This window comes from Anser brachyrhynchus (genome assembly GCF_964034855.1).
Source record: "Anser brachyrhynchus genome assembly, chromosome: 22".
Classification (NCBI taxonomy): Eukaryota; Metazoa; Chordata; class Aves; order Anseriformes; family Anatidae; genus Anser; species Anser brachyrhynchus.
In genome coordinates this window covers 7,671,256-7,683,888 of record NC_137715.1, presented here as the reverse complement: position 1 = coordinate 7,683,888, position 12,633 = coordinate 7,671,256, and the positions used below count along the sequence as shown (strand labels likewise).

The window sequence follows — 12,633 nt, the reverse complement described above, 5'->3', positions numbered from 1 at the left end:
GAGTTGGCCAAATTGCAGAAATTGTGCTCTATTTCTAGAGAAAAATGGGAAATTTCTCCCCATTTATCTGTAATGTGGATTGTGTGTCACCAGTTATTTCACAGCTCCTGTGCAGGCCCTGGGAGTTACCTTGGAGCACTCCTTGAAGCATCCTCCCCTTTACTTCTTAAATTGCCTCAACTCCACATCTTTTTCTTGCCAATACAGCCAAGCCTGGGAAAATCTAAGCTCTCCAAGAAGCAAAGCTATAGGCCACTTTCCCCTTTATCTTGCTGTTTTCCCACTGCATGGAAATAAAAAGCAGAATGATTTTGGAGGAAGTCAGGCTTTTATTAAAGCTGCAAGATCACATGTTTGAGTGATTCACAGCTTCCTGGTGCCCAGGAGCTTGTAGTTACTTTTCACCTTGGGATTTCAGTCCTATCCTTTTCCTCACTGGACTGTCTGCATTCAGAGATGCCAGGATGTGGGTGTCGGTTGATAACAACAGCAGCAGCAAAGGCTGAAGAACATTCTGCAAAAAGTTTCTACTTCACTAAAACTTGCTGTAAACAGAAATTGGCTGTTTCTGTGCAATCCTGTTCTTGCAGGTCAGAAGTAATCCCACAGGACACCAGGCATAACTTTCCATCCTGTCTTACTGGTTAGACTGGGCAGAAGTGGGTCATGAAACCTCTAACTGGCCTGGACTCAAACCCTTCAGAGACCCAAGGTACCATTACTATGATTTAGGTACCTAGCAAAATGCACTCAGAAGTTTAACCCCCAGACATTACCGAGGTCTGCTCCCCCATGACCCTGCATTTGCACCTGGTCTGGGGATGGAGAAGGCTTCTTGGGGGTTTTGGCACAGAGCCACCATCCCTTTATTTTTTCAAGGAGACAAGAAGTGCCAGCAACCTTTGCTTTGTCCCGCTTCAATACCTTGCCCAGCCCCAATCAAGCACTGTTTGTGTGCTTTCAGCCTTGCTGTTATTCTCCCAGAGACCAGCTGCCACACACACAACCAACCACCTGTGGGGAGGGAAAGAGAGAAAAGATTTAAGCTGTGTTACCAAAATGCGTGAAGTATAATGGGGTACGATTTTGTCATGCCAGCAAAACGCTGCCAGTTCTGCCTGGAAATCCACCGGTGCGTGCATCCCTCCCTCTAGTGACTGAACCCAGCATCTACAACCCCTCCGGGCTGGAGACTTCGTCCTGCCAGAGCTGAGCAGCAAATCGGGCACCTCCACTGCATCCGAGGGGCCACAGCACCGGTGCTGTGGCAGGTCCCCACTCTGGAAAGAGGTGGGGATGCTGCGGAGACGCACCATGAGGGTTCCTCCACTCCCCTGTGCTAATACTGGTCACGTACCACCCTGCTTTTACCCCCAGATTATTAAAGAGGGGGACTCTGCCATGGCCAGCCGGAACTGTGATGGGATAAAAGCATGTCCTGGGTGATGGGGACCAGCTGAAGGGACACGGTGGATGGGCACCTGGAGAAGAGGGGCTTTGAGTTCTCATTGCTCAGGCTGGACCTCCAAGCCTGGAGCACGGGGTTCTGGTCCCCATCATCACCTGGAACCCCAGGTGCATACCTTCACCACAGATCCTCCATTTGAACAGCTTCTGTCCAACAGCAAAGACATTCAGGACAAGAAACGGCAGCCTTTGCCTAATGCTCATCTCCTCAACATCTCCATGCCCCTCCTGGAGCCTGAGCAGGGCTGAAGAACTGGTGGATAACTAAATTCTGGTGCTCCCCACTGCAAACAGCCCTGAGCATGCACAGCAAGGCTGTTCCATCTGAGCCCCAGGGTAGGGGCTGGGGAGGAAAATGCCATCACATGCTGACCTTTGAGAACTGCCAGCCTGGTCTTGGCAAAACTCTGCCTTTGCTATTAATCGGACAAGTCTAGCTGCAGAACAAGGCTTCTCTGGACAACACTTCTGTGCAAGAAGAATAAGAACATCACACCATCTCAGCAGGGATCCATCTCAGAGATCCCCACCGCAGCACAGAGCTGCTTAAGCACCGCTATCAAACTCAGTGCAAGTGCCAAATTAACACAAATTCAAGGCTTGCTCCATAATAAGGGTTTGGTGGAGGGCTGCAAAATAGCACATGGAGACATTCTCCCCCACCTCCCCCCCCCCCCCCCCCAGCCATGCTGTTCCTTATCAGATCTCAGGAATACACCAGGGATGGTACAAATGAAAACAGCCCTGCATGGGGGAGATTTATGCATGGAACAGAAGGGAAACTAGAATTAAATCTCATTTCTTGGCTTGATCTCTGACCTAGCAGTCCAGGTCACTGCTGAGTCAGGGAGAGGAGAGAAGTACAGCACAGGAATGGTGAGGACAGACTGTACGTCCTCGTCATTTGCTCTAGCAGAGCTTTGGTCTCAGAGGCAGCACTGGAAAACATCTCTTTAAAGCTTTTAATCAGCTTAGCTCTCCTCCATCCCTCCATGGAGGAGGGGCTCCAAGCCCTGCAGGAAAACAAGACTGAGATACAAGCTGCTGGGGCAGATGCTGCTGTCCAAGAACTTTGCTCCCTCCTTCCCATGGACAGCAGGCAATGCTGCTCAGGCACAACGCTGCAGGGGCTGAGAGAAATTTTCCCAGATCTTTAAAGAGGGATTTTGCCCAGATCTTTAAGAGATGGGGAGAATTGCCATCAGCCAGAACATGTCTGTAATCTCTGGAGCTGGTGACTGGGATTAAAACACCTGAGGGCTTGCTCAGCTGGAGCAAAAGCTGCTCACAGGGATGAGAGCTGATGCCTTGGGGAAATCCCTGGTGAAACACATCACAGAGTTCTGCAACACTGCTGAACCAGTCACATGCTGAATACTTTCACTGGCAAAATAAAGAAGTGTTTTGTTCAAGACATGTTTCACAAAGAGGCTTTTGCTCCCTGTTGGAGGTATTGATTTCTGCTGTAAGAGATATAACCACACGGGAGCCCCCAGAAAACCTTCATATAGGAAGTGTTGACAGTGGGTCTTGTGGAAGCTGAAGTCATTTTTGGGGGGTTAAATGAGGCTGTAGCAGCCATGTGATCATGGATGCCAATGAAACAATGGGAGGCACAGCATGGGCAGAGAAATGGCTCAGCAACAGCAGCTGAACCCACTCCCTGACCCCAGGCACAGAGCTCCAATTGCTGGTCTTAGCTGAAGCTTAGAAAAAACAAAACCAAAGTCAGAAATCTCTTTTCCTCCATTATTGTTTACTAACCAAACTAACTCAGGAAACTATAGAAGAAGCAAAATTGCTAGGTCCACAGCAATCAGAGTGCAAATGGGGACCGCCAGGATCTCTACCCCGAATGAGAGAGATTGGAGCTGTAAGTCACACTCGAGCTGCTGGTGGTGGTTTGGGGGCATTTGCTGTGCACACCCCACTGCAATGCATGCTGGCTGAGAGGCAAACCTCCCTTGGTTTCTTGCCTGGGATGCTGCAGCTGATGGAGCAGGATTTGACTTAAAATGGGGCATTGAATCCAGCCACATCTCACCCCTCCAGGGAGGAGAGCAGCTGGGGACTGTTCCCATGGGTGAGCATTAGGATATACAGAGCCAAGGTCCCACTTGAACAGGAGGCATTAATTTTATTATTGCTCAGATTAAGAAGGATTAAGCAGATTTCAATTTGGCTTGACTCACAGCTTTGTGCGCCCTGTTTACCATGACCAAAGCCATCCTGGAGCTCTCTACACAGACAAGTGATTTCAAGAACTGGGGCAGAATCATTAAAACAGGACACTTCAAGTACCAGATTTCCAAAGAGGACAAGAACGTTGTTTCCTAGGGCTCAGTTCTGAGAAGTTTCCCGAGTGACTTCAGGAACCAGCATGGGGACAACCCACCTCAAACAGCTTTGCTAGGTCCAGTCTCCAAAAGCCACCCTCCACCTGAATGATGTAAAAAATTCTCACAATTGGAAGCAAATACCTTTCCAACAGTCAGATCAGACCTTACAGAAACACCAGCCACCCTCTGTTGCTGCACTCAGCTCAGCTAATTAGTCATGTTTTGTGGGAAAAGAGCAGGTCAATATTTTAGTTTTCTATGGCCAACTTGACACCGCCAAGACAAGTTTACGGCTCCAACAAGATTTCCATCTGTCTTGGGAGGAATTTGCTGCCACAGCAGAGCTCTCCACTTGCCATCTGCAGCAGGGGAGGAGGGAAAAGCTTTTATCCATTAAACATGAAGGCAAATCAGGCAAAGACTGTAAAGGAAAACAAACATGGATGCCAACCAAGAGAAGAGATTAGAGATAAACATCATGTGGACAGTCAACCTCCATCACCTGCTAGAACTGGTTTGTGGGACATCTGGGACCAAGAAACCCTCTTGAATTTTGTTTAGGAGCCCCATAGCAGATGCACAGTCGGAGCACACTGCAAATGCCCTCTCTCCAGCAGTCTGTGCCCGTTTTGGAGCATCATGGCTTGGTCAGACCCCTCCGCTACCTAACCCAGTGATGGATAATAAATGTCACCCCTAGCCCCAAGGCAGCATCACAACATTTGCAGTCACCTATATTAAATCAGTAACTTGTGTTAACATTACTACTCCCAGTGGAAGTATATTACAGTCCACAATCAACTCAAAGCAATACCACACATACTTAAACGATGATTTAACATGAATTATTTAAGGAGGTCTAATGGGCTGGGAAGTTTAAATATGAAGAAGTTATCCATGACTATTGCTGGCCGTAAAAAGTGTTTATGCTTCTTCATATCATATTAGTGGCTATATGGTGATTTGCTAAAAGCAGAAGAACAGCAGCATTTGGGAGTGTCATTTAAACAGATCTAACAGAGGGGAGCGGTGCTGTCATGAAGAGCATGAAGGAGGCTGCTCTGTTAAAGGGTACCTCAAAAGCAGTTGGGTGAGCAGCCAGGTTTGGGGACGGTGAGAAATTACAGGCAGAGAACAAAATCAAAGCCATCCCAGTTTGCTTTTAGAAGGATTTCTTTTTCACTTTCAAGAGGATTTTTGCAATAAGGGTGAGGCTTCCCTTCAAGATTCAGCCCCTGGATTTCTGTAAATGTGAGAAATTCAGCTTTGGGAAGAGGTCTACATTTCTCATCATTAAAGAGATAAGGCTGAAAACAGCAAAAGCAAGTGATGGAGCATCACTAGCAACAACACGGCATTTGGGAGCCCACAGCATTGCTTGGTCCTCCTAACCCAGAGCAGGGTTCACAGGCAGAGTGATGCAAAAGCTCCTAAAACCCCTGAACTCAATCCATTCAGACCTAAAAAAGGCCCAAGCATAGTGACAGGGTGCTGAAACCACCCACCTGGGCTATGCTATGTGGACTCACAAGCTCCAGCCCCCAAAACCCTGGGGACATCCAGACCAAGCTGAGAGTACAGTGTAGGGCAGCCACTCTGGTGGACCACTGCATTAGGATTGCAAGGGGTGAAACAGCATGTGCATGCAGGAAATCAGATTTTTGGCAAATTAGTATTTTGGGGAACCCCAAGAGACAAGAGAGACATGCTCCCAATAAATCACTAAGAAAACCACTTATTCCAGGCAGCACAGATGCTTCTGCACTTCTGCAGCTACAGCAGAGCTGCAGATCTCTTCCTCCCCGAAGACTAATGGTCAAGCACAAAGGAAAAAACAAAATAGAGCTATCACTTCTCCCCAAGTGTCGGAATGCGATGCTCGAAACATTGCATAGGTTTAGATTTCCTACCCCTTTTCCATAGCTAACTTATTACCCGGGATTTTTAGTGAACTCCATTTCTCTTTGGGAAGTGTTGATGTTTGTTTATTCTCCTCTATCTCCAGGGAATCAGTTCTTATAATCTCCCATATTTATGTACTATGTCACGCTCAAGTGGGTCCAGCAGCACTTTGCAGATCTGTGATTCACCCCATGTACAACTCTTCCACCCAGCACTGAAACAGCCAAGAAACAAATAAGCAGGGGAAAAGCCATACTCACGCTTCCTAACTGACGGGAAAAGCTGCTACTTGCTTCTATTTGAATCTGATTAAGGACAGAACGCTTCATTTCCTGTGCAAACAGCTATGAATCTCCTGTCCCCAAATAGTCCAGCACTACAAGCGGCAAAATAACTGCATCTTTGAAGAGGCTAATGCAGAACAAGCCGATAATGGGTGAACTTCATTACCCAGCAGCGATAGCAGGTTGTATTAGCATGCCACAGCATCTGCTCGCCAGGACCCACATATGATGGAGGATAGTGTGCTGCTCAAAATGGCTGGGGAGCCATGGCATTAGCGTTAACAACTCACCCACATCACACTCAAAGTGTGATTTGCCTCCATTGCACTGGAAGCACAGAGGAGCAGCATTTGCCCTTTGTCCCCATCACCTCCCTCTGCACTGTCTGCTTGTCACACCAATGCCAAGTGTAGCGCTGACTTCAAAAACCAGCGTTCCTGTGGGGATAGAAACCAATGGCTCTTGTTTGAGAGTGCAATTAGCTCCATATGTTAATGACATTCTCTCTGCTGGCCTGGGAATCCTTTGCTGTGAACTGCTAGCCAGAAGGACTGATGCTGCAAAGAGATAATAAGCAGCAAGAGGTCTCCCTGTGTCACAAAGGGGAGAAGAGCTGCTCTTCCCAGTGGAAAAAAAAAAAAAAAAGCCACACCACTTTTCCTGAAGTTATTAAGCCCTGCAGGTTTCCCTCTTCTGCCCAACACTCCAACAGTCACCATGGTTTACAGGGAAGCAATAAATGAAGTAAGATGCTCTGCAGAGTTTATTTGCTACTGCTTTTGCCATAAAATACAGCTTAAATGTCACTTCACCTGTTTTCTTGCTTAGATGAAGCCTCATCTTCAGCTCTGATCTGCCCAACAACCCTTTTTCCACTTATTTTTTACTGCCCTAAACGCTCCTCTCACCTTTGCTTATTGCATTTTGCTATATTTGCTTATAAAAACGTTAGAGAAACACCTTTGGGGAAACTTTTCCTCACTAAGAGAGGTCAATCTGAATCAAGAAGCCACTGGCATTTCTGCAGGAGCTCACCTGCACCCATCTCTTTGGAGCTCCATCAGGGGAAGGGGGAAACTGGGAATCAGGCTCTCAAAACACTGCTGCTGTGAGCAGTTCCTGACGGCCACAGCCTGAGAAGGTCCCAAATACCCAGGCCCATGAGCAGAGCCAGAAAAAGGACGGGTAGGAAATAAACCCTATGTCCCAGGAGCCAGAGCTCAAATGTTCCCTTGCTGGAAACATCCAGGTGAAATACGATTTCATTCCCTGTTGCCATGACCTGGTTCTCAGGTCACAAAGTGCAGTGCACCCCCAGTTCTGACCCATCACTGCCCAAACCCCTTCACTTGGGCTTCCCCTCTGTTCCCATATGGCCAGGGGCATTCTCTACAGGCTGGCTCAGCCTTGTCCTTTTGGTAGGACCATCTTTTTCACAGCACACCTCCGCTAATGACCTTACAGGTGTACTGCTATCTGCAGAGAGCCATTAGCAAACAGCCCTAATTACTGCACAGATGCCACATGCCACCTGGGGCTGGTGACAAAAAAAAAAAAACACAGAAAACAAAGCCAAGGTATGCAGGATTAAGCTGGAGAGGAGGAGGCTACAACCAGGATTGTATTGGTTCCCAGAAACTGGGCCAGCTGCATGCTGCAGCACTCTGGGGGAAGGAAAAAAAAAGAAAAAAAGAAAAAAAAAAGACTGCTCTTTGCCACAACAAAGGAAAAGAAAGAAGTCCCAGCAACAGCCAGGTTGCACAGGCTGGCTTCTCAATGGGTACACTTCAGCTTCAAGGTAGGTTTTCCTGCTCACAAACCAAACCTCAAAAGCTCCGCTTGATGCAGCCACTGGATCCCATAAGGACACGCCACAGGGCTGCTAACTGAGCACCCTTGGCCAAGCATGGAGTCATCCAGAAAAGGGGAGGATGCCCAAGTCCCGGGGAGGAACATCTCTGCACAGACACTGCAGACGGAGCCAAGTGCCCAGCTTTCCTGAAGGCAGAAGGTTTCCTGGGGTCTGCAGGGACTCACTGCTGCAGAAGAAGGGTTCCCTGGGGGTTTGGAGGCTCAGTACTTGCACCACTTTCTTCTGCCCACATGCTTCTGACCTACTCCCATCACCGAAATTCAGAAATCCCACCCTTTCCCTACCATATCTTTACAGATAAATTGGTTTTTTCACCTCCTTCTCGCAAGCTTCAGCTTTAAGCCCACCCTCAGGAAGCAGCGCTGTGCACATTGTCAGCAGTGTTTCTTTGCTTTATTGCAACGCAAAGCCTCTTATCTCATTCGCAGCTACATTTGTACCCTCATGCAGAGCCAGCCCTGCCTGGAGCACACACACCCTGCCTTGGATTAATCTTCATCTCTTTACTGACAAATAGATGTATTTCCTGTGCTCTGTATCACTCTCCCATCTGTTGTTTGGTGGAACCCATGGGTTAAACACAGAGGTGCATCTGTCTGCAAGCACAGAGCTCTGTGTGAAACAGCTGGATGCTCTGTGCACAGCTGGGTGCACAAGGGGCTGCACACTTCTCAGCCGTGCTCAGAGCCCCTCCAGCCCTTGAGGATTTGCTCTGTAGGGCATCGCAACTGCTGCCCCCTGCCCTGATAGGGCACCATGCCCAAACTACAAGCAAACATTAAATACTTCCTTGGGGCCATGTCAAGGACTTGGAGTTGCACTTAAATCCCCCTGGGACAATGCTTCTCCCAGTGGAAGTCCACCAGCCCTGTATGGGTGCAGGGTGATGGCCATTCCTGGGATGTTGTCATTTTTTTGCACCTTTATGTTTTAAGAGAACCAGAAAAGATCAGGTGGGTTTTTTCCCCAACATGGTTTCCCCCCCCCCCCCCTCCCCCCATCCAAAAAGTCAAGATCTTTCCTGCAGAAAACCAGTTTCCAGGAAAAATTTCAGGAGCTCCACACAGCTTGTTTTCTCTACAAGAAGTGTCCAGTTAACTTGCCGAGCCAAACAAGATGCTGGATAACTTCTTGCCTAACCTTTTATTACCATGACCAATAATCAGTTTCTGCCTATCATACTGGCCCTTTTCAGAAAGAAATATCCCTTGCTCCAGAAAGTTGATTTTTCTGGGCCATCTTTCATCATCTGCCATGCAAATAGTATGTTTTCATAAAGTCAGCATCCCGCAACAAAAGAATGTCCTGAACTGCCAGCCTTGTTCCCAAAGGCCTAGAAACAAAACATCATTGAGCCGACCTTGCTGGAAATACCTGCACCTGCAGAAAGCCTCAGAATGTTTGAGGTGCAACAGCTGAAACCACATTACAGGGCAAGTTTACTGCCCATCAATCTCTGTCATATAAATATAGCTGGGTTTATTCCTCCAGTTATGACTGGAACCAGTTCAAGGTTTTAGTAGTCTGAGACTTTTCAGTTTTCCAGCAAAACAAAAATTTTCTAGAGGAAAAAAAAATGGAAAAACCAGGGCTTTTCATTAAGAAATGTTCAGTGCCTGTCAAACCAGGCAATCTGTTAACATGAGTTATAACTGAAAGCCCATACCCAGGCAAATTCTTCCTTTTGAAAAGGATTCACTGAGACTTATCTGTAATATCATAACAACACACATTTCATTACAGCCTCCTCCATGAAGGAGGCTATTTCAACCATTAGGTGAAAACACTAAACACCTGATGAATTTTTACATACCTCCAGGAACTCAGAAAAGGCTTTGAGCATGTCTTCATCCCTTTGCCCTCTTTTTATTTCCTGGGGAGAAAAAAAAACACAGTTGAGCTGTATTATTTTTGCTATTACCAAGACATCATCTGTGCAGTTTTTAATCAGGCTCGCCCCAAGAGCTGGAAAGCCTGCCAGCAGCCTGCCTTGGGTTCAGCCAGTAAAAGTTAGTCCAGGACTAAAGGAAGATTAATACAACAAAAGTAGGTGTCATTCTTGAAAGTCTTAGGGTGAACAAGAAGTGCAGAGACTTGGAGCAATGTTTTCCCCAGAGAAACTCAAACAGGACAGGGCTGCTTTTAACAAGGTGCCCTGGTTTGTCTTTATGGTGAAGAAGAAGAAAGTGGCTGCTTCAGTCATAGATCCTGCAAGACAATGCATCCCAGCTCCTTCCACTGTTAATGCCAAGGCCAAGCTGTCAGAGTGCTTCAGGACCCAAAGGGATGCCTCCAACACATGCCACAAAAATTCCTCCAAGAGATTCATCAGTCCCCTACACACTCCTTTGCAGGCACTCGGTTTGATGCTAACACATGTTTTACTTTACTTCCATCCACTGCAACAGCTCTAAATAACGGGTTTCTTCTGCAATCAGTCTTGCCTAACAGAGATGCCAGATTCAGGAGGTACTAAGCACTGGAGAACTTAGAGAGCTGTAACATTAAGTGACTAGGGGAGAGTTAGTGCAGCTGAAGCTAAATCACTCACCAGCCCCAGGAGGGATTCACCCAGCAGGCCACTATAGGTGAACCCCAGCGAGGCAGGAACCAGAGGGTGGTGCAGAGATCGCTCTACACCTCACAGAGCTGGGCACAAGTGCAATGGATGCACACAAAGCTTCTGGTGGGGAAGGAAGATTTGGAGAAATAACAGAAGTATTTGAGGATGCTTTTTGCCTAAGAAGGTTTTACTTGCAAAGAACAGAACGAGGGAGAAGCAGAAAGGGAGTTTGTAAGAGATTTAAGTTAAGCCAGCCCTGTGAATACATTTTTACAAGACTCTTTGAAGAAGACCACATAATCTACAGAGTTTCTTGGGGAGCTGATTATGGTGCAAGGAAAAGTAACATGCACATACCAAGGGCTAGAAATCCCAGAAAGACAAATAAAAGCCTCAGAGAAAGACCCAGGGACAGCTTACAGACTGAAAAGAAGCTGAGCTTTGGCTCACCCATGCTTAGCTGTGAATTCAGAAGCTTGGCAGTCACAAAAGAGGAAACCCAGGGCAGAGTTAGGACACCCCCACACCAAAACCCACTTCACCATCCAAGCATCTTCCTCCCCCATGATGGAGCTGAGCACAAGTCAAGCCACTTAAAACAAAGCTCTACACAACAAAGACCCTCAAAAACCAAATCCACCACTCATAGAGGGGCCAGCCAAGGCTTATATACCCTTTGGGGTGTGCCCAAAAGGGTCTGGGCAGGAATGGAGCTAACTGGAAACAGATGGGATTGATTGGTGTAGGTCTTTACACAGCCTGAGAACATCTCTTGCTTGAGACCACACAGTCCACAGGTGGTGGGAAAGTTTCATGCAAATCTTGCACCATGGCCATGGTTGAACTCCCACCAAAGGCCTTGCACCTCCCAACTCCCATATGGAAACCAAAAAGTTTTTCTTCTGCCCCAAATAATTAATTCTTTTCAGCAAGGGAAAAATAAAAAAATGCATTCTCATTTAGATTCAAGCAGAGATATTTTTTCCCAGATATTTCAGCCAGAAAAACCATTGTTCTTGCAGAACAATGTACTTGTTTATGGATTCCAGCCCTGGCGAGGGGGAACAGAAGAGCTAACAGAGCAAGGCAGGGGATGGAAATAGAAGTGTTGCAGGACAGCAGCAGGCTGCATGGAGTCATCTGGTGCCTGGAATTCATACGGATATTCAGAATCTCTTGTAATGCCAAGTTTTGTGTGGAAAAGCCGGCAGTGCTTGTATGAAGAGCAGGAAAGGTTTCTTTGAGTGGTGTGTAAGAGCTATTTCTCAGTTCAGGAATGACTTGGTGGAAACTACAGGGCTTGTGTAACCAAAGTGTGCCGTGATGGCTTAGACGTGGTCTGGCTGGTGCCACAGAGCCTCAAGCAGCTGTAGAGACATGAACTGATGGGAGTGGGAAGAAGCCTTGTGAAAAAGTGGTAGGAGGACAGGCGTGGGCACCAAGGACCACGGGGAGCAGCAACACAAGAGTCTGTGGCCACACAAAGAAGTAAAAAGTCAATTTTCACCCTACACTCACGGGTTTCCTCTCGGAACCAGTCTACTGAGTCAACCACGCAGCCATGGCTGGATGCTGTATGTCTGAGTGTCCCGGAGAAGCTCAAACCCTCTCTGAATTCACAGGAGATGTGGGCACCTGCTGGGGAAACCTGACACTGCTCCTCAGCAGCCTAAAAAGGGAGAGCAGCTTTTTTCATTCAGGGGCTGGAAAGTCCAAGATGTTGATCTCATCGTCAATGACACGTCAGCTCCACCAAGGACTGGGATACAAAAAGCACATTTCATAGAATCCTAGAATCATTAAGGTTGGAGAAGACCTTTAAGATCATGGCCAAGTTGAGCTCATGCTGGGCTTTGGCCTTCCTGATTTTTTCTCTGCATATGCTGGCAACTGCCTTGTACTCTCCCCGAGCTGACTGCCCCTTCTTCCTCTGGACATAAACTCCTTTTCTCCCAGACACTCAGCAAAAGTTCCCTGTTCAGCCATGCTGTTCTTCTTCCCCTCCAGCTCATCTTACAGCACATGAGGACAGCCTGCTTCTGCACCTTGAAGACTTCTTGAGGAGCGTCCAGCCTTCCTGGACCCCTCTGCCCTTCAGGATTGACTCCCAAGGGACCCTTCCTACTGGCATCCTGAACAAATCAAAGTCTGCCCTCTGGAAGTCCAAGGTAACAGTTTTACTGACCCCCTTCCTGACTTCACCAA

General features: G+C 47.4%; 1 long non-coding RNA gene across 3 annotated transcripts; it reads right to left on the bottom strand.

Moving 5' to 3' along the window:
- Positions 1-240: 240 nt before the first annotated feature.
- On the bottom strand, positions 241-11,062 carry LOC308181854. Of its 3 annotated transcripts, XR_013941601.1 has the most exons (5): positions 10,879-11,062; positions 10,417-10,548; positions 9,679-9,738; positions 925-1,014; positions 241-514 (listed from the first exon to the last, which is right to left on the bottom strand). It is a non-coding gene; the product is annotated as an uncharacterized lncRNA (long non-coding RNA). The 3 variants fall into 3 exon arrangements; XR_013941600.1 differs by having other exon boundaries at positions 241-1,014; XR_013941602.1 differs by having other exon boundaries at positions 241-1,014; positions 10,966-11,060.
- Positions 11,063-12,633: the final 1,571 nt, after the last annotated feature.